We start from the raw sequence: 22,981 nt of genomic DNA on the forward strand, positions 1-22,981 counted from the left end.
TAAACACCTAACACCTGTGTCATTTGAGAATTATTACCTAAGACTTGATATACCTCTACATTTATATTCTTTGTTAAGCTCAGTTCTATCTTGAAACATTTTGGACGGAAAATAAAGGAATTTTCGGTCGTGACTTATCTTTTCGATCCTTCAGAGACAAAGTAATATTTCATGTTAAATGTTGCCAAGACGAGACCGTATAGCTCGCACTGTCAAAAAGTAATCAGATCCCGTGTAGAGCCAAGTTTCTAACCCTACATGACCTCGCTTTGCGGAAGAAAGGTAACAGAGTCAAATGACTTCTTTTGTTTCATTGCTATGATCAGTGGTGCGATAAGGCTTTTTGCTCCATTTGCTTTATCCTATTTCTTCAGATGGAATTCGAAGGTGAATTCAATATAAACACCTAACACCTGTGTCATTTGAGAATTATTACCTAAGACTTGATATACCTCTGAGATCAGGGAATTAAGTTTTATTTCAGATTTTTACCCCTCCGCGGCCGCATTCTTTGTTAAGCTCAGTTCTATCTTGAAACATTTTGGAATTTTGGAAAGTGATAACGAAATCGGGGAATTTTCGGTCGAAACTTTGACTTATCTTTTCGGTTCAAAAATCCTTCAGAGACAAACCGTGCCCCCAGAACAAAGAATAAGTGGAAAAACACTTAATAAATAACTGTTAACCTTTCTCGCGAAACATTCGCTCCGTAAGTAAGATTTCGTTGCTACTGACGTGTAGCAAACAAAATGATTAGCGATATATCACAAATGGGCCAGTCACGCAATGTTTTGCAATCCTTGCTGTATCAGTTTCGAAACAATGTCATCTTTTGTTCTCTTCATAACCTCTATAAGAATGGGTAAGAATACCATTGGAGCAATCACGCTGATAAAGACAAATAGATCTTGCCGTCAATCAGAATTCTTTAATTAAGCTCTGTGTTCGGATGTCAAAATAAATTAACTAGGCCATGTAGGGTTTGGTCATTGTTTGATTTGGATTTTAATTGGATTAGGAGATGATCTGTAGTAAAAGTAATTAATTTTGTTACATCAGTATTTTCATTATTGTTGTTTTGGTTTAAGCAACTTATCGTGTAGCACTTCGGACATATGTGGTCATACTTCTGCAGTCTTTTTACTTTATGAATTCTCTTTATTTGAATATTCTTCGTACCTGCAAACAAATTTTTATTTTTGTAATTCTTAGTATTTTTACCTTGAGTGATGTTTGTTCTTTCACCTTAAGTCTGTTAGCGTACCTACTTCGAAAAACCCCGAATATTAGTCATAAAATTTTACCGTTTCAACAATAATTTCTTGAAGAATTTGTTTATTTTTAACGGTTCATCCTTGACGTTTACTGATTGCTATTAGCATTTATTCATACGCAGGAATAAAAACGTTGTTTGCGACCGATTTGTCCCTAAACTCTGTAGTCACGAATCCAAACGCTTTTATTTCTTTTAATGTTATATGTGACCTTGATTTCGTTTATTTTTACCAAACGATTTTCTGCTTAGATGACTCTAAATCGTACCATAAAATTGTGTAGATAATTTTCTTGGGATATAAATCATGTTATGTCATATTTTTGTTTAGGGGTTATGTAAATAGACGAAACGTTTATCGTTGGGCTATTTGGGCCTAGAATATTGTGGTAGCATAAAACATGGCGACTAAACGTCATCTATAAAGGCTGGCAGATATATTTATGCGTCCATATTCCTATTTGGTTTTAGATCTCAGAACGTGTATTTCTGTCTATTGAAAGGAAAATGAAACTGGTGTAATAAAGAAAGCTTGTCTAGACAATCTCGCTCCCAATATAGAGGTAAGTACTATTACGTACACAATATACAAGAGAATTTAGCGAAATACTGAATTCTTTTATCCAATTTTGTTCAGTTATGATCCAAACCACATAACATAAAGTACAGTTACCATTTTAGTACTCACTTGTAATTCTACACTACTTTCGAAACCTTATTGGATTTGTCTTTACATGCCAATTGGTTCTTACTATCGTTTCTATAACAATAACACTCTTCATTTCTTTAAACCATACTAACTACTTGTTTCTCAATATTAAAATTGATACAAATTCCAAATGTTTTAAGTTTTTATAACAATTATATAATTGTTATGGATATGGATATTCCAAAACATGATATTAGAGCCACTGTTCGTTTTAAAGTTTATAAGCAAAAACTTGACAACGAGCTCAAGTTACATATTAATAAAGAGTCCGTAGATGACGATTACGAAAAATCTAACAAATCTAATGCTGTGTCTAGTTTCATAAATGACCTAATCTATCAAATAAGAGATGGAATGGCGTTTAAAGATGGAGACAAATTATCGGAGCGCCAACGTCCTAACTATTTATGAAGACCATTGAGCAGTCATTGGAGCGCAGTGAAACGCTTTCTATGCGCTCTGAGTGACGCGATGACGCACTACACTGTAACAGACCAGAAAAAAGGGAACGACCAATCTAGAACATTGTATCTCAATACTTGAAGTTGTTATGAAAAGGATTCTATCGATGTTAGTTTAAAAATAATTTTATACAAACATCTAGTACCTCTACCATGAATTTTAAGCAATAGTATTTGTCGATAGTCGCTAGCGACGCCGAAATTTTTTTGTATAGGAAGTTTTAGTTCCACATTTGACCGGTAGAGGCGTTGTAAAATTTGACATTCAAAAAATTTACGTCGTCGCTAGCGACTATCGACAAATACTGTTGCTTCAAACTCATGATAGAGATACAGTTAATAAGAAACAAAAGGATATACACGCATTATCTCAAAAATCAGTTTAAAATGTTAATTTAAACAAACAATGTAAAAATATAGATTACAATTACACTGAAAATCAATTAGACACAATCAAAGAAAAGCGAATCGATCTACAAAATTAATTTGTCAGAATTAATTTCTGAAATAACGGTGCAAAGTTTTGAGGGAAAATTTTATGGTGGCGTGACTCGGCGGTGTTGAACACTGTTCCAAGTTTCAAATTATATTCACGCCGTCTAGATTATTAACAAGATAGCTTTTGAACACCATGTTAAATTGTCTTCTTCATAGTTTTTACCGTTGATTTTCAAAACGGTAATTTTAATATTAGCAATTTTACCATTGGGAATCACACGAATGTTTTATTCTTCTTCAATTACTGTTAAATGTGGTGTGTTATTAGTTGTTATATATAATTATGAACAGTTTATAACTAAAATGTGTTTTGCTTCCGTAAGACCAATACGCAGTACACTCGTACTTTCCAAAGTCGTGGGTGGACTTGGTTTTCTAATCCAGTAGTCAGAACCTTACTGATAAAACACTAATCAGGTACTGAATATAATCTTTATTTATGACACCTATTAACTCACGTTTAAAGTAAACCGTATTACATAGGACTTATAACACAAATGCTGAAGAGTAGGTATACATTGTTCAGTGGCATTACGTGCCGCAATGTTTACCCGTGCCTACCCCTTACACACAATATCTAAACTAACGTATCACTCTTCATCACCACCTCCATCATCACCACCATAGACCTTTGCTTATGACTTCCAGATCAGCAAATTGAAAACAATTTATATCCAATGAATGCTACCTTTATCAGATCGTCCTCACCTCACCTCAACCTCCTCTCCTCAAATAGAGACTTCAAATATCACAATCATAAACCTCATCTACCATAATACACACTAAACTCCCGTCACAACATTCAACCAACAAGTAGGTAGGTACCTCGCCTTTTTCACCAAAACATACAAAACGTATTCATTAGCTATATCCATTCAGTTTTCTCTATACCAAACGAGCTACGCACAATGGTGCACAATAGCATGGAACTATGGTTGGTTGCGCATACACAAGGCCACGAGGATGTCCGTCCGTTCGTGTCGGATCATAACTAACAAGCGAATGTTCGTTAAGATACGGCTTTTAATTACATGCTGTCTGAGAGTAAACATCTTTAGGCAGGCTATTCGTGTGAAGGATTTGTTAAAAGTGGGTTTGGTGTGGTTTGAATAGGATTTGTACAATGTTGCAAGTCGTTTTTGGAAGAGCCATGCTTCGGCACGAATGGGCCGGCTCGATCGGAGTGATACCACGGCTTCACAGAAAACAGACGTGAAACAACGCTTGCGTTGTACTATTTTGTTGTGTGAGTAAGGTAACCGGAGGCCCAATTACCCCTGTTCCCAATCTTTCCAATCCGCGATTTCTCAACAACCCTTAAATTCCTATATCCCCAAAAGGCCGGCAACGCACTTGTAACGTCTCTAGTGTTTCGGGTGTCCATGAGCAGCGGCGATTGCTTACCATCAGGTGATTCAGGTGGTTTCAATAGATACCATCGTTTTATAGTAGAAATTATCGATAACCTCACGGATGTAAATTAGGAGTAATACATACTATAGTTGGTAGAGATTTATGGGGAACCATAAAAATCGTGATGTCTTTTTTTGTCTCAGTTTGCACACGATTGCAAATATCTAAATCCTTAAGAGCAATTCTCCTTGACCTTCTGGTCGATATAAGATTCAATATTACGAATTGTTTTATTTCATTTCCCGATTCGTTCGGGGTTTTTCTTAAGAGCTGAGACCGGAGTTTTAACCACAATCATTGCGTTATAACCTTGGTTTTTGTTCAGTCGCTATCAACAGGCGGATAAGAGGTTAAACAAATGATTAACTTTTCCCATAAGTTTTTTTTATAACATTGGACAACGAATGGGCATTCTTACTTAGTGTTAATAAACGGTTGACGAGACTACACCATGTTTCTATACATTTATGCTGCTAAGATTTTTTTAATTTTATTAACATACATTATTAATGTCCAATGACAATATGGCATAATTACCTGCGATTTTCTCGGCCACATATCAATAACAAAATAATATTTTTCAAACTTTAGAATCCTTTCAAAATAATTTGTTTACAGCAGCCGGATCTCCATTTTTCTTTCCATATTTCGAGTCTTTTCTTGTTATCATGATTGCCTTCAAATTACCCTTTACAATATCAATTTAGAATAACCTTTTCATTATAATGCATCAACCTTCTAACAAAGAAGTCTAATACAACAAACGGTTGTGGTCATGCGCAAGACCTTTGACATGAGCGGTTAGACCAATCAGAGTATAGAAGCAAGAATTATTGTGAATGTGATAAATGGTTGAAGGCCACAACTTGTCGCCAATCACGTAACCTCACTTAACACCTTTTGTTTAAAACTTAGAGTTGTTCTGCGAATAATATTTAGGTATCCTAGAAGCACGTCTTTTAATTTACAATTGTGCATAATAAGTATTTGATTGTTTGGTTTTAAAGTCTATTATGCTTTGGCCAACAGCTTGAGGTAGACTGAGATGTGGTTTATTGCCCAAAACGACAGACTGGTGTATGTCTCTTATAAGTCTTATTTTGGACAGGACTACATGTAACCCAGCAAGTTGTAGGTGTTGACGATTTAAAAAGCAAATTCCTCCAGTAACCTCACAAAGTAAAGGCCTCAAACTAGGGTTGCAATACTCTTACAATGTAAAAAAAAATATAAGTCTCATCTGCCTGTACTCATATTAATTTTGTATTCGGCTCAACAAACACAATGAGAGAAAGATATATTATACTTAGATTTGGAAAATAAAATTAAAGGATAGAAGGATTCTTATCACCTAAATCTAAAATAAACTTTACACAAATAATTTTACAACTCAATTTAACATAAACAAACGAATCTTGAAACAAGTTTACTTCAGTCGCGTGCAAACAGCAGTCATTAGGCTTCCAAACTACTTGTATTGGGGTCGATTATTCTATTAAATCCAGCAGTAGAGCTATTACCGGGGCGCGAAACTCCGACCAATTTGAGATCCCACATTAACTTTTATAATGAGAAAATTATTCAGCCCTCAGTCTACCTCACTCACGTCTTGCTTTTTCATCATCTTTAAAGCAAGGACGTGCATCTTCTGTAGAACTATTTTCATTTTTGTACTCTAAACTTTAAAGTTCAAATTGATTTGTAGGAAAAATGAAGTTCAGAAGATATTTCGTATCGATTTTAATAATACCGATTATGGTGATCGATTGCGTTCTATTGCAAAACATTTTTTATTGTATTATGTTTGTTCCATTGTTCGAAAGTGGGTGGCCGAGTGTTCTTATTTTGAAATTACTTTATGCCTGCTTTTGTTTTGGTTTTTTTTTTTAAGTGATTGAAGTGGCGTTCGAATGAGTGTTGTACAAGTTTTAATCAAATTGAAAATCTCTCCCATAACGAAATTGTTGTCTGTTTTTGTTTACATAATGTTTATTAGATTAATTTTCTAAGTTTCTTTAATGGATTCTATTAGTAGTCTTCTTTTACATTGCTAATATTTCATTAAAAAGTAAACGCTTACTCTTTTGCCAAACGCACCGGAATTGATTATCATATAATTTTAATTTCGCTAAATTTCAAATATTTGCTTAATTTAAATATAATCTGTAGATATCCAAGTGAAACCTGCACAGCATTGACCTCAGACCTCCACATGCAACTAACCGGCTGTCAAAAAACCGTGCCATTGCCACCGGGGTAACAAAAAAACAACCAGAGTGCTTTTTTTAAATAAACTGTCAAACCTGTTAAACAGCCTCTGAGACATTTTTTCCACTGAAAATTTGAATCGTAAAGAATAATAGGCTTGTTAACTTTAGTCGTTTAATAAAAAAAGGTTTCGTAACTTAAAAAAGTATTTAACAATAATTATGTTCTAATTTTAAACTTCAATCCAGTATTCAATGTTGACCTTGACAATCCTGTCAACAAATATCTAATTAAGATTTTTTATTTGTGATTATTTTTAAATTTGGAACATAACAAATGGAATGGAATGAATGGAATAGTGTCCAGTATATGGCAATAGATGGGTCCTATTACATGGGACATATAACACAAATGGTGAAAAGTGGGTGTACCTACATTGTATAGCGGCATTACGTGCCGTGATGTGCATCTCTACCCTTCCGGGAATAAAAGGCGTGACGTTGCGTTATAAATAACATTCTAAACTTTGCATAGCAAAAAGGTATAATAATTACACACAGCAATGTAACCAATCAAATAAGGAAGAAATAAAACATAACCTCAAAATTTGCATCAAACTTCTGTTAGTCCTAGTTACAATCAGGCATACATAATGGCGCACGCATTTTCGATGATATAATTTACAAAATCGTGAGGCATGCATCCAATTATAATTGGTATAGCTACATTCACACATCAAACTAAACAAACCAGTATAAGCTGACCGTCAAATGTACAGAAAGATCATACAAAGCGAGACCAAGATAAACTGGTTATAATAGCTCGATGTGCGTCTAGTGTACATGGTTGCCGTGAGAAAGCGTTGCATAATGTAATAGAAAGAATGTTTCCACTCATTTCCTCAATACTTGTCAAGCAGCGGATGCTTTGATTGACGCGAGTGAACACTAGTAGCTTTAATCGTCGTTTGTTTTTATAGTATAATCATTGGTTAGAAATAATGAGGCATTTGATTAATAAGAAAAATTTAATGGCCACGAATATGTGGTAAGAATCCTGGTCAAGTTTAATTTTAATTGGACTAAGAAAATGATCAATGTGTCTGAAATTCGTAATTCCTAGATAATAACACACAGACATATAACCTTACGCATGTCTCCCATGGAGGTAGCTAGAGACAATAGAACGCCAACTCTTGTCACTTTATTTACAGTCATCAGTCTTTTGGATTGTTATTAATAAAGGGTTAGTGACCTTATATTACACCTGCTTAATAGAAAATAGTCACGTGTATGACCAGATATATGAACTTGAAGGAATTAGAATCGTTGTAGATAAACCGATAGCAGTTAGTAGACAAAAACCAAAGAACAAAAAAAATATTTTCAATAATCGTAACTTTAATCAAAACTATGATAATTTTGGTTCTAAATACAAAGTAGTGGCAAGTTAACCATGTTAATGACCCTTTAAAAGGTAGTTTGAATAAATTAATTAATTGAATGTGACTTGGTTTGAATGGGATTTTGACGTAATTAACTCAGAATTGAATGAAGTTTGATGGGAACGTTTGACAGACAAACAGATTAACATAATGAAATTTGATACATCATACCTACATGAGTGGGCTATTGTCCCTACTGCTCTTTTTATAACTAGTTTTCAACAATTTGAAACTTAAAGCCCGTCGTGATGCTATTGAATTGATAAGATTACCTACCTATCACGTATATGTACAAACTCAAATCGGTAGGTAATAAGTATGACGTTTTTACTCAAAGAAGGAATGAGAAACAGAAAAAAAAACTTAAAATTCACTACTAGTATTTAAAAATCAGACATAAAAAGCAAAAATTTGCCTCCAAAAACTTTCTCACCACCATAAATCTAAGCCCCAACTACTACATAACGAATGAATTTATTACCTAAAAGTAAATACACGCCCATTATTATAATAATGTAAATAGCCAAAATTTCTCCCATGAGGTTCATCAGCTGACCGACACCCAAAGTTATATAAGATTTTATCTGGTGTTATTGTTATGTTAGCGAAAGTGCCTGCCGACCAGGTGGCTTACTCGTGTTGCCGGCTAATTTCCAATTTCTCCGCAAGACCGGTTCTAGGTGTAAACTATTAACTATTGTAACTGAGATTATTGATTTTGTTTCACTAATAATTAAACGCCTAAGGCTTGGCTCGTGGGAGACGCTTGTCGGTGATTTTATCAATTTGTTTATCTGATGGCTGTTGAAAAATTTGATAATGAGTCTTCTAGTGAAATTGATGGTGCTATAATGGATAACGTTGTTTTGAAGGGAGTTGAAAGCTGAACATTGTCTCTGCCTACCTCCATGAGAGACATGAGGTTATGTACATGTGTATTGAAAGCTGAACTGGTACAATTAAAATGACTATGAAAGAAAATGAAAAATTTGCAAAGACTTTTACAGTGATGATCTTTTAATTTTGTAGCTGCTGAATCGAAAGCTAGGAGACAGAGAGAAGAAATAAGGAGAACAGAGTAATGGACAGGAACATATATTAATCACATTCAGGGAATCAGAAATAAAAAGTAAAATACTCCAACTGCAAACATTCAGTTATAAAACGCACGTGGGTGCGTTTACAAAACAATTAGCACACGATCAAAAAACCCGATATAAAGCAACAAAAAATATTGAATCACAGTTCCTAATGGACGGTAGTGTTTACCAAATTAGTGATGCCAAATGAGAGATGCTTTCAAAACATTTCCATCTATGTTTTCACTTAGTTCATGATAGAATGAATAACATTTAGATTAAGACACGAGCTATAGGCACTGTTTAATTGGTAGACAATAATAATGCTCCCGATATGGATACATCGAGGTCGATGAACTTTTTACTTAGCCTATCATTACGTAGCACTGCGAGTACCTATCAACATTGCGGTAATGTTTGCTGACGAATTCAACTAGCTGTAGGCTTGCAAATGTGAATATTTTTTGCTAATAATAGACAATTTAATAAGCACGTTGCACGTTGAACGCAATTTAGTAATTTAAAACTGTTAGTATTTTTATTGAATGTATCGTATAGAGAATGCCTTTCTGGTGATTCCACAAAAATTATTAGAAAAAAATGTATTAAGAATTCTGGATGTATTTCCTCTAGTAGGTGCATTTACCTTCATAATTTTTCCTCAAGAACAAACCTGACGCAGGATTTTGTTGTGAATTGAAAATATTTTCTAGTTTTCCAAGGTCATTTGGAGAGTAAAATTAAAGTTAAGAATGTGCACTTTAACATTTAAATAGACATAGATATCAGAAAGTATCATAATACTTACAGCTAAAAGGAAAAATATTTAATTAATAAACTGGAAAATATCAACGACGAAGCCATAAAAAGTAATACCTACTAAAATAGTTTCAAGTATTTTTACATCGTCTGTTTCGTTCGCGGAAATTTTCCACACTACCGACTATGAAGCGTTTGTGACCTTTCAAGAAATTAATTTTATATTTTAAGCGGCGTTAGGCATTGGTGGAGCTAATGCGATGTCCATTCGTGTCGCTGTTTTTTATCAACACCAACGTTCTTGACATTTTGATGAAATCCTCGATAATATAATTGTCTGTTTTTGTTACTTTGCCAACATTAATAATAAAGTCGAATTAATCTCGGCTTTGGTAAGATTAGCTTAGTTACTGTAAACCGGTTTTGTGAGAGGAAAGGCAAATGCATTCTAAGGCCATAATAATAAATATTGTTGATTAAAAAAAGATACTTAGCGAGAGATGACGTTGTTCATTGTCTGGAATTATTTTTAATGGATGATCGTTTGCAGTAAAATTAAAAAATTAAACGATTAAAGAGAATTGTGTGTTATAAAACTTAATTAAAAAAGTGATTTAGAAGCTATTAATGCAAAACTCACCTTGAATATAGCGAAGCTCAACAAACCACGTACTGCAGATCTGAAAACAAAAACAAGATTTATTAGATAAGGTATTAAGTAACTTCAATCATAGCTTATAATTACATCTCTTGAAGAAGTTCCAATTATTTAAAGAGCGATTAATAATCTAAATATCGACGCCCACAGACGGAAGTCCCAAACGAGATTAAGTAACTTAATAATAACATTATCTATACAACGTATTACTTCAACGAAAGTGAAAATATCGAAAGTAAGAGGTCCAACGGCTCGCCGCCATTTTGACGAAACAAATGATGCGCGCGTATTTTCGAACCTGTTCGTGTGTGGGTGTGTTACACACGATAGCAATAAAATGATAGTAGACGCAGGCGCACGCAGTGTTTTTATTCATGGCGTCTAGCCCAAGTTTTTGCTCGGTCATCTCATCTGTCAAGATTATTTTGTTCGCATTGGAAGGCTTGATATCACTTGTGTTCTTGTACAGTTTTATTATCATTTGTACTTCTGAGAGTCAAATGATTATCTAAGAAGTTGACTTGCAGTGATACATTTAATGCATTCATTTCTGCATCTGGTACGCGTACCTCGTTTATATTAAGAGTTGTTTTATCAGGATTTGTAGCAGTGACTCATTGTTTGTTTGAACTGATTTCGTTGTAGGCCGTGACATTCAAATAAATCTGAAGTCCTGTTAGAACTAGAATGGTTAGCTCCTAAATATGGTCGGCATTCTGAACCAAGTCACGTTTAAATTTTTGGTGTAGGCCCTCATTGTGTCGAAATACCGCTAAGTTGGTAATAAATTGTACTGGTCAACCATCAGCTGGAATGGCTTCTAACTATCAACATTAAAATCTAACCGAATAAGGTTGACCTGTCTTACAGCTGCATTGATATGATCTTAAGGTTGATGCATGGTGGTTCTCTATTACAAGCCTGTTTGCCTTTTGAGGTAAATTTCGTATTACAAGTATTACCGTGGTTTACGTGTTTAGAATATTTAAATGGGTCAATGTTTTAAATGACTGTGACATTTTTGTTTAAATGAAGGCATTGATCTTAAGATGAACGTTCTTTTGTAAAAACGTAACGGCTCTTATGCTCTTACAGATTCCATATTTGATTTATCTGAAGCTATGGTATAAATTAGTAACTGTCACTGAGCTATTTACTTAGCTAATTGACGTTGGATGTATCGCGTGAAAATTGTTCGTTGTAAATGTGCGTGTTACCAACATGACAACCTGATTATGACAGATGGTATTATCGTTTTACAATGTTGGTACATAACATAACAGATGGTTAAGAACATCGTGTGTTGCGTAAGTTGAAAAGTTGCTCCGGAGATTTCGTTCGTACCTCCAACATGCAAGTTGGATTTGTAACTTGTATAAAGTTAATTACGTTTAATGTATTAATGGAGGCTGTTACTTATTATGGATTACAAATTATTTTAAGTTGCTCATGATTGAAAATGTGACTGTATAATTTGAAGCAAGAAAAGTAAGACTACGAAAACTAACATTACACGGTTGGTGTGGAACATGTAGCGGGTTCGATTCCCGCACGGAACAATACTATGTGCGATCCACAAATTGTTGTTTCGGGTCTGGGTGTCATGTGAATTTGAACTTGTATATTTGTAAACGCACCTACGACACAGAAGTAAATCCTACTATGGGGCATATTAAACAAAAACAAAAACTAAAAGCGAGAAAATGTATGTCCCATAATACTTAATACAAGTTAAAACTGACTTTTTCTATTTGTATTACCGGCATACAATTGTGTAGTTGACAGTTTGACGAACAACTGCAACTAGATACTAAAGTCTATCTTTGAACTTATGAGCAGCGCGCGGTGCACAATGTAAAGAATCTCATTACGACTCAAAGCAGGCAACCGTTGTTTACGATCCACACGATTTATGTATTTCTAGTTAAAAGCAAAGAATCTTTCCGTTTCTTTGGATACTACTTTCACAAAAAGGATTTTAATTTGAAATTAAACCTACAAGCTTACTTTTGTCAGTATAAAAAGCCAGTAGCTGCGGACTACCTAGCGGGTTTACCGGGGCTCCGGCTAGAAAAGCAGGAGTAGGAACGGGGTGGTTTTTAGTCAGTAAGAGTTTGACACTCCCTCTCGCCTCGCCTAAAGCGAGAGAAATCATTGGATGATTTTCGCCCCTTGAAAAAAAAAGGTTCTTATTTCAAATATTCAATTACACATATTATGAGCAAGCCAAGAAAACAAAAGAAAAGTTATCACTAAAAAGGCTGTAATCTATAAAAAAAAATACCTTAAAACTCACTGCTGTCAATATAAACAGCCAGTACGGTGGTTCTATTTTCAAATAAAATTATGAGTATAAATAGCCAGTCTCTCTTATATTGCAGGTTATAACGTGTTTCCTCGCAGATGGACGGCGGTTGATCGACACGTAGGACGGCAATGAACTCCACGGAACCATTATTGAATTCTAATAAGCACCGTAATGAATTGTCTAGTGCACCAGATTGTCTGATTGGAGTTTATTAGTGTCAATAATTAATAGAGTGATAAGATAATTTGACTAATTGGGTTTTTAATTGGCACTGCTTGAAATATATGTTTTGTTTATGTTTTCTGTCTCAACTAAAACCTGTGCTAAAATTCACGGTTTACTCACGTAAATTAATGGGGAAAACTTCTACTAGTATCGAGTCACTGAGGGACTTTTCATCATGAGCAGCGTGCGCAGTCGCGGCGATTGTTATTTAATTTAGTATGCCTTGTTTTCGGTGATTCGGTGTAATTTAGTATGTCTTACGATAGATATTATAAAAATATTTTTTCAATCCTTTATAGATTTGAAAATTTGGTTTCATTTGGTATGTTATTGTCATTTTCTTTACAGTTATAATCATAAAAAGTTAACAATAAGAGACACCACATATCCACACATAGACCTTTATGTATGGCGTGTACTGTATTACATAATTCCATACAATTTTCATAACAGTACCTAAATAATAACAGGTAACTTCTCTTGCTCGCATCACGCGTTATAATTGTTTAATTATACAACCTTCGCAGGGCAGAATGTGATGGAGTTTCCCATAATTATTCTTTTGCCATTGTTTATGTAAAATTCCATGGTAGGCATTTGTTTTCTCTTACTATTAAGTGCTTCATTGGGTGAGTACCAAACACTACTTTAACTTTACTTTACTCAAGTATAGTTTTTCTTATTCGAAAGTATAGACTTTGCTATGGAAGAGGCTTATGTTGAGTAGTTAACTGTGGAAGAGCCGTGCTTCGGCACGAATGGGACGGCTCAACCGAAGTGATACCACGGCCCCACAGAAAACTGACGTGAAACAACGCTTGCGTTGTGTTGTTTGTTAGTGAGGTTACTGGAGGCCTAATTACACCCCTTCCTAATCCCCGTTTCCCCAACAACCTTTAAATTCCTGAGCTCCGGTTTAAAGCAGGAGTAGGAACGGGGTGGTTTTAGTCAATAAGAGTCCGTCTGTCTCACCCGGGCGGGAGAAGACATTGGATGTTTTCCCCTCTCAAAAAAAGGAATACATAGAATGCGTAAAATGGCGAAATAATAAGAATTTTGTCCTATCGCGCAGAACTGAAAATTAGCTGAAATATTATTGTGTCATTATTAACATATGCTTCGGATAATAATTTTGATGTTAAGTACATAATGTTATTAGGAACTTGTCTCTACATAAACATATTGATTGACGTAAATACCTATAAAGCCTGTACATAATATACTTACCTAAGGTAAGCTAACCAAATAAGGCCTACCTTATTTTTATTACCGCCTAGCTCGTAGGTTTAAAATGACAATGGGCTGATAATTTCAAAATCTTATATTTATTTATTAAACTTTGTAATAATGGAATCAAAATGGCTTTAGAAACAAAATTTACAATTTTATAAACACAAATAACTAAAGTGTCACTTTGGCCTTATTGGGAACCCTATGTCTTAATAAGGCCTCAATAAAACTAGTAAGTATTCAACTTCTTAATTATAACAAAACTTTGTCAATGCTTATAATAAATGTAATGAGATCTTATTAATTAATTTTTGTCATTATACATCAGGCTAAACGAGTTTCTCATCATGTAATACCCAAGTAACATTTTTGAAGTCATCGGCACCCCAGCATCAGTCAAACGAATGAGAATAACTTCTTGTTCTGTAGCCAATTTAGCGACCGACCTAGCTTTCGTGTAGTGGAAACCACTCTTTAGATGATGCGTACTTCTTTGGATGTTATATCTGGCTGCAGCAGCCTACCGGGTAAAACAGGGTGTATAAAATTCGAAGGGTGAATAGATACTATGAAGAATTTCCCGATATCCATTCACCCCTTTTCTGTATCTATTCACCCCGTTTACCCCTTTCTACCATTTTAACAGCGTTTTCTATCTTTTGCAAAATATATTGGCTTTCTTTTTGACAGAAGCTGGTGATCCGTTTTCTTTGAAATTACTGAAAAACAACTATGCCGTAATAAAGCCTACACGTTTTTTTTGTAGGCTTTATTAGGGCATGGCACATAGGTAAACAAAACAACGATTATATGAAATACACCGATATTATAGCTATTTCACTAATGTGAGGAGATGGCTAAATGTATAATTGTCATACAGGCAAAACACGGCACGTCGTATACTGATAAATATAAAAATACTAACAGTTTACGCTACTCGAATTTTATAAAAACTAAAGTGCGCTCCACGTCGTGATTGTTTTCGTCTGTAGGTTCCAACATAATCGCGGCACGGGTTGCTTGCTGTGCTCAAATTAGTTAAGTAATGTGCATGCACACTTCTACAAACTTTGGCGACCATTTGACATCGGGAAGAGGGAAATTTTCAAAATAGGCTTTATTGGGGCATAGGCCTTATTTGGTTAGGGTACTATATATTATGTATAAGCTGTATTTATACTCAACGTACATAAACGCAAGAGTAATAAGGTATGTTATGAAAACGAAACAGGTTGCTGCGATGTAAAATTAATGACTCTTTAGTGGTTATCCCAACGTAATTAATTATGAAATAACTATACCTACAAATGATTTGTCAATTTGTTACCAACTCTTGGTGCAAGCTCGCAATCAATTTTGTATTAAAGTTGGTTTTAAATGAAAGTTGTGACACGCGTATGATTGATGAAATGTATGGGATTTTGTAGAAAAGGTAGTTAAAGAAAGTTTTTTTTTGTTTTGTTTACGTAACATCGCAAGGTTTTTTGTATATTGTACCACTATCTGTTGGTTAGGTATGTTGTGAGATCTATGTAAGAGGTACCTACGACATTTTGTCCCTTATTTTTTATTCTACAGATGATCATCATCAAAAGTGAGTGAGAAAACCTGTCTCCTTTGTCTCTTGAACGAAAATATAAATTATTTTTAAAAATGAAAATCAGAAAAAAAATATATTTAAACAAGTGTTCTTTAAAAAAAAACAGAAATTACCAGCCACTATTTTTATTTGGATGCCTCAAAAATATTTGAAATTCGAACAAAAGACTGACAGAAATAAGGCGCGGTACACACAATAGTTCACGTGCGTTTATAATTTTGTCTCATTAGTATTGGCCTCTCGACCGCTTCGTGTTAACCTATGGCCACCTGTATGAGTATTGTTTTCTTCTTAACGTGCGACATGGAGAGAATGGAACATTAAAGATAGATTGTCTGACTAGTCGGTGTGTGACTGTGAAACAAGAAATCTTGCTTTGGTTCAATTTCTGGTACATACAACGTATTTCCCTTTTGGGGATTCAGCGATGATACGTTTTGATTTATGCTTGTAGTTGTAGCAACTTTCTTCATACTGAAATTCGAAATTGAAATCGGCACTTAAAATTACAATTACAATCAAGATGCGATGAGAATTAGATAGACAAAAAAAACAATGCATAATATCTATTCCACCCAACAATTGCATGCCCCAGTCGCCAGTGAACAATAAGCCTTAAAATACCATAGAGCACGGCTCATAAAAACTTATTGTAGACATGTCAATTGATTTTTTTTACTGGCAATCACTTTCTTGATATTGTTTTGTGGAATTAGTTGCCATATCCAACGGACTACTCTCATTGTAAGCCCCCACCGTTATGTAAGCTTGAGAACTGAGTTCTCTCTGACTCTCTGAGCCCATTGTGACATGGGAACATGAGCTTTCTACTCAACTATGTAAAAAAGAGCAGTTTTGTCGATGACTGGATCACTCAGCCAGCGATGTTGTTATGTTTTTCTTTTTTTAATTATATACTCTTACACATATTATGTAGTTTTTGTCAAGATATTACGTGACAATGGAAAGTGGGTTTTTAAAAGGTAATAATAAGACAATCCCTTTATTTTATTTTTTTCTTTGAAGATACATCGTTCGGTTTTGTTGACATTGACATTTCGAAATTAATTCTAATCGATGATTATCTAATTTAAATGCTTCCTAACAGCGTGTTATTAACTTTATTTAATTTTGATGAACTGAACTAAAATATTTACTAACCGAAATGTCAAGTATGAGTCATGATCGGATCAAATTAAGCATTAAATTTAGTACCTACATACGTAAGCAGTTCATCCGTTAATTTCTACATCAATACGTAAGTGAGGTTACCGGGAGGCCCAATTACCGCCCATCCCAATCTCGATTCCCCAACAACCCTTCAATTCCTAACCAAAAGGCTGCACGGTGGCTGGGCAACTGGCTGCCGCGCAACGGGTAGCGGGTTCGATTCCCGGCCACGGAGCAACCTTTGTGAGATCCACAAATTGTTGTTTCGGGTCTGGGTGTCATGTCTATATGAACTTGTATGTTTGTAAACGCACCCACGATAACAGGAGAAAATCCTAATGTGGGGCAACGTTTCCACAATAAAGAAAAAAGAAAAGGCAACGGCAACGTATTTGCAATGCCTCTGGTGATTTCGGTGTCTATGGGCGGCGGCGATTGCTTGCCCTCAGATGATCCGTCAACTCGTTTACCAGCTTATACCACAAAAAAACAATCTTTAGAAAATAACAAGTGTAACCAATAATGATAGATATGTTAAAACCCATTACAAATTCGCCACCATAAAGTTTGCTTTACACACGCAACGGTACTAAACACACAAAATCCCCCGAGGCGAAACACGCTGTATTTCATTAAACTGGAACCACAAACATGTTCGAACATACCGAACACAATTAAGAAACACCTGAACATACACTCGTATGAAACATTCCATTTGATACACAAAATGTTGCGTAAAATCAACCATGTCCAATATTCGAGCCTCTCGAATAAATACAGGATTTGTACACGAAGTCACGTGTAGAAGCTACTACACTGATTTACGAAACTAACCCTTGATGGTGTAGAATAAGGTGTAAAGTAAAACGGGAAAGGGTTGAAGATTGTCACACAGGATTGTGAATTAAGAACAGATACGAGAATTACAAACAAACCCCCTAAACCTAAACATTTTCCAAGATTATGATAGCACGTAGTGATTTTGTTCAAAAAGAACCGGTATAAACTGGCTGTCAAATCTGAAGAAAGATCACACAAAAAGAGACCATAATAAACTGGATGGGTTATCCGAAAACAATAATTGAATTTGGGATATACCTACTACGTATACTACTTTGCTACATATAAATTATTTTAATCGATTCTGGATTTTTGGTCCTTACATATTTGGCCATAATTATTTTTCTTTACAGTATACTCACTGTCAGAAACTTAGTATTTCTCCAATAAGTAGAGGGCGCTCTACAGTCGACACTAGCTTACCAACCATTGGAAGGCAAATATACGTATATAAACCTTCAGGGTATAAAACATAAGTGTTATTCTTATGACCAAGAACATTTTAATAATCATAATAATTTTATAATGACGTCAAGTATGCTATGCTATTAAGCGATGAGCTCAGTGAAATCAATGATCAAAATAACTTGCAAGATCATATAGTACAAACACGATTCGATCAAGTTTCTTCACTGACATTGAAAATACGTATTTACAAACACGATAAACAGGTATACATAGTTTCCTTATATATGAAATAACCTAGTAAAATGTTAGACTACCTAAGATTTTATTTGAATATATCCAAAATGGCGACTGTCATGTGACTGTTATTTTGTTGCTAATAACTGGAAAGCTGTTAACGGTTCTTTAATATTATTTAAACATTAATAATGTATAATAATTTAAACACTGAACAAATATTGTAAAGTACATTACAGTCGAATCTTATTAATTTGAAACTGGAGGGATTTTTACAATATTTCAAATTACCGAATGTTCGTGTTGCCGATAAGTTCAAATTGACAAGCCATTGGTTCACGTAGAATTTTTTTTTTATTCAAATTACCATGTGTTTCGAAATATAAAGAGATTTTCTTGGGACCTCGTGATAACTTCGAATTATAGAGAAGTTTGAATTAACGAAAGTCGACTGTATTTACCTACATTGCAACATAATCTGTAATAAAACCACCTTCTTTTTCTTTTCTAAACGTAAATGCCTACGCACAATATGTGAACATTGTATCCATTTAATCATGAAGCGAATGCTTGCATTACTTTTGCCAATTAGATACGTATCGCTTCTAAAATCTATGTAATAGACAATCAATATTTCGAATTCCAACATTCTTAGGGACATCCGAAGACATTGTTGACATTTCGTCACGTATCTCTTAAATTTAAGATGGCCGCTGCATCGTCTGTCATCTGTCATCTTATTGCGTTTTGTTACATGTTGAAAATCACGCGCGCTATGATAACGTGTTGGTATGCAAAGAATTGGCTTCCGTGCATGCTGACAAATTAATCGTCGCATTTGAAATGTCTTACAGTAACTAATACATTGGCTTTTTAATGTAATTATTGCTAATAAACATTACACTAATGCGTTACTAGTAGTAAATGTAGTTTAAATCCAAGTATTGTGTCTTCCTATTCCTCGATAATAAAATGTCTTGAATCATCAACTGGTTTCACAAGACACGTTTTAAAAGGTTATACAGAATAATACAGCACAAAAAGTATTATTTTTCTTGCAAATTCTTATAGAACTTGATAATAGGTATAACATTCAATGATAATAATATTATTAAAAAAAAACATATAGCGTTGAATTATTGACTTGCTTTCAAATATTTTAAGCATGACAACACTATGTATGATGCACTACAGAAATAGAAGGATAAATAAGTATCTGTTAGTAAATAAAAATCTATGTAGGTATTGGTTAATCCAGCAAAACAAAAATAAGCCACAATAACTAGGCGTCTGTCAATTTAAAAACCATAATATCATCAGATGAAGTAAGTAGGTATCCATTTATATACTTCAAAGAATATAAAGAGGTTCAAAATTATCTGCCACGGCTTTAATGGGAGGTAGTATTGTGTTTGAAGATTACAATAGTGAAAACAAATAATTATTGATAATGAGTGTCTATTTTTTTTTAAATAACATACGAGTATACAGTATAACATACGAGTATACAGAGTAATAAACATACGAGTTTGGTATGAAAGAACTATCTCTATCATTGTCTGTCGCATACGAAGCGATGCAGAGTGCGTATTTGTGAACCACTTTATGCAGAGTAGAGTCAATGTTTATTTAACTTCTTTATGCTTTTTGAAATTGAATTAACTGGTGCGGCAATTTGGTCCGGAGTACGAAATTTCTTCACTATTGTAATCTTCAAACATAACACTACCTCCCATTAAAGCCGTGGCCTATAATTTTAGAACACCTAAATGTATAAAATTTATAGTTTAATAATTTTATTATCTTTTAGCATTAGCTGTAATATAATAATAAAATGTGCATTCGTGTCATGTTGTCGTAAACAATAACACAAAAGTGTGTATAATTAAACTTTATTAAGATGTTATTAGCCTGCGATGCCAACCATTGTTAGATCTTCATTTTTATTATTTTTAATTCTACGCCAAGATCTTAAAGATACAAGGACGTTGGTATTATATCCACTAGTCAGTAAATCTTTTTTTATATGAGACTTCTGTATAGTCAAACCAAATTATTTTGTATACAGGTAAAAAATATAGATTGATTAAGTACCTATAAAGACAATAGCTATTGTGATACTATTTTCCATTTTTAATGTTTTTTGATAAACCCTAATCTTTTATCAACTACTACTACTAAATCGACTGATCTACGACTGACTCTAATCGCTTAAGTAATAACAAGGTGCCTCATTTTTAAATAGATTTTCAAGAAAAAGCAAGAAACTGACAAGTTTAACATGCTAGAGTGTTCATCATATAGCCTCTGCACTTCAACTAAATATTATCAACACTTCTATACAAGACATTTACTATTCTACAACCCCACACGTAGAGAATAAAACCTCCATAGACAATAAAATAAAGTTTCCAACGTACTTATAGACAACAACTTTCATTGGCTATTTAACCAAATTTAATCCGCGCATTATGTCGTTTTCCCGCGCTTTCTATTCTAGTCCCGGTCGTGATGCGTATGCGCATACTACAGCGATCGATTTTACGCGCGACAGGTGTGTGTTTACGATTACCTTTGAATGTTTTATCGGTAAACGTTGAACGTATCGATTTCTGGAAGTAAATTGAGTATACTATTGTCTATTGTTCTTATTTTATTTTAGATTCATTCGAAATTCGACTCTCAGTTTTTAATCAAAAGGTATTTATTATAAAAATCCATAAAATCAAATGTCTCCTATCTCAATAACCTTGTATGCCTAAAAAAACAAATATGGAACCTGTTTGATTTTTGAATTGGCTATTAAAATATCATAATTAGAACTTGTTTCCTCCATTAGATAAAAAAGACATGCTCATACCTAAATCGTTTTGACTACCTACTTACCTAGATTTTTTGCACACTTGACATTTAGAACCTCTTTTTTTGAAGAGGGAAAATCATTCAATAATTTTTCCCGTCTCAGACAAGGTGAGAGGGAGTGTCAGACTCGTACTGCTCCTACCTAAACTTTCGCATTTATAATATAAGTAAGATGCCAATTTGTTAGTATTTAATAGTAATGATTTGATTGCTAACACGATTAAATGTCTGTAATACTAGCGAAATCCTAAATGTCAAATATTTCATGTAGTTGTAGCTCTCTCAATACATAGGTAATGATAGGTACTTACAAAATTACATACGTTAAGTAGGTAATTGGCAATTGGTAAACTGCTAATTCATGTCTGTCTAGGTTTCTAAATAAAATTTTAGTGTTGACATGAAAGACCGTAAGGTAAAGACAGATGTATACCTACTGAAATAATTTAGATGAAATTTCTAACCTAACGAACCAAAACCTGAACACATAGTTTTTACCCACACAATATCGTGAATATCGACGTCAGAAGAAACAAAACAATTAACAAAAAGTTAATAATATTTATTTTGCCATGACGTATCCACACTATTAAAAGAAAAACGTGATTGTTTCCTTTTACGTCTTTAAATTATAGGTGTTTTCAAGTCTAGAAATTATAATCAAGAAGTGTCATTTTGCAGTAAGTGCCACTGCTATAGGATTAAATCTAAATAAAAGTCAAAGTTCAATACAAAACTATTAATTACGTATTTACTTACAGTTAACGTACGTACGCAGATCAACTTACACACAATCTGTCAATTTTATTCAAAGGATTTTCGACTTTATGTCATCAATATAATAAGATTGAAAATGTCATAAAGAACTTCGTATATACTTATATTGCGCTGTCATCACCTTAACTATAACTCCATTGAATAACAATTTTACATACTAAGACCTGTTTATTTACAGTTCATGGCTTCCTTACAAGCTTTACATACATATAAGGAAAATGTACAGGTAATAACTAATACCAGTATATAATTATGTAAAGCGATAGAGGAGCTGAAAGGTGGTCGACTCTATTGGTACGGTACGTAAATAGAAGGGATGAAAATCATGAGACTAACCGAATGCTTAGTATCGATGTGGAAGGATGGAAAACCAGAGGACGAAATCAAATAAAGAAAAAATATCAATAGACTCACTTTGAGCCGGGGCCCTGGTAACCTATTAACCACAGCTTAGGAGTCCGAAATAAGTCATAATACAAAAAAATACTTAGACCTAATTGAAAATAAAATGTATAAAATAAACAAACAAACAGTCAAGTCACGTGCAACAAACTAGAGCAAACATTAAAACGTTACTCCAATAATCTAATGACACATTAGAATGACACCTGCGATTAATTTATTACCAGAATGACATAAAAATTAAATCTGCTCTAGAACTGTCAATTCATAGAACACAGGTGATACAAAAAGCTTCAATGCGAGACATTTCGAAAGTGACTGACATTGAGCATGAAATGTCAATTTTGTAGCGGTCACACTGGTCAAATGTCACGTTACATAAATATAGTAACAAAAAACAAACTGGGCTAGGTCAGAATGCGT

The 22,981-nt window shown here is 34.1% G+C and overlaps 1 protein-coding gene across 2 annotated transcripts in view; it reads right to left on the bottom strand.

Annotated features, from left to right (window-relative positions):
* Positions 1–22,981, bottom strand: part of LOC118272345 (uncharacterized) — a 157,673-nt gene that overhangs the window by 107,739 nt on the left and 26,953 nt on the right. For both annotated transcript variants that reach the window (XM_035588751.2, XM_050707936.1), the window contains exon 2: positions 10,485–10,524. The gene's annotated coding sequence lies outside the window, so the exon portion shown is untranslated. The remainder of the gene's footprint in view (positions 1–10,484; positions 10,525–22,981) is intronic.

This window comes from Spodoptera frugiperda, chromosome 4, assembly GCF_023101765.2.
Source record: "Spodoptera frugiperda isolate SF20-4 chromosome 4, AGI-APGP_CSIRO_Sfru_2.0, whole genome shotgun sequence".
NCBI lineage: Eukaryota > Metazoa > Arthropoda > Insecta > Lepidoptera > Noctuidae > Spodoptera > Spodoptera frugiperda.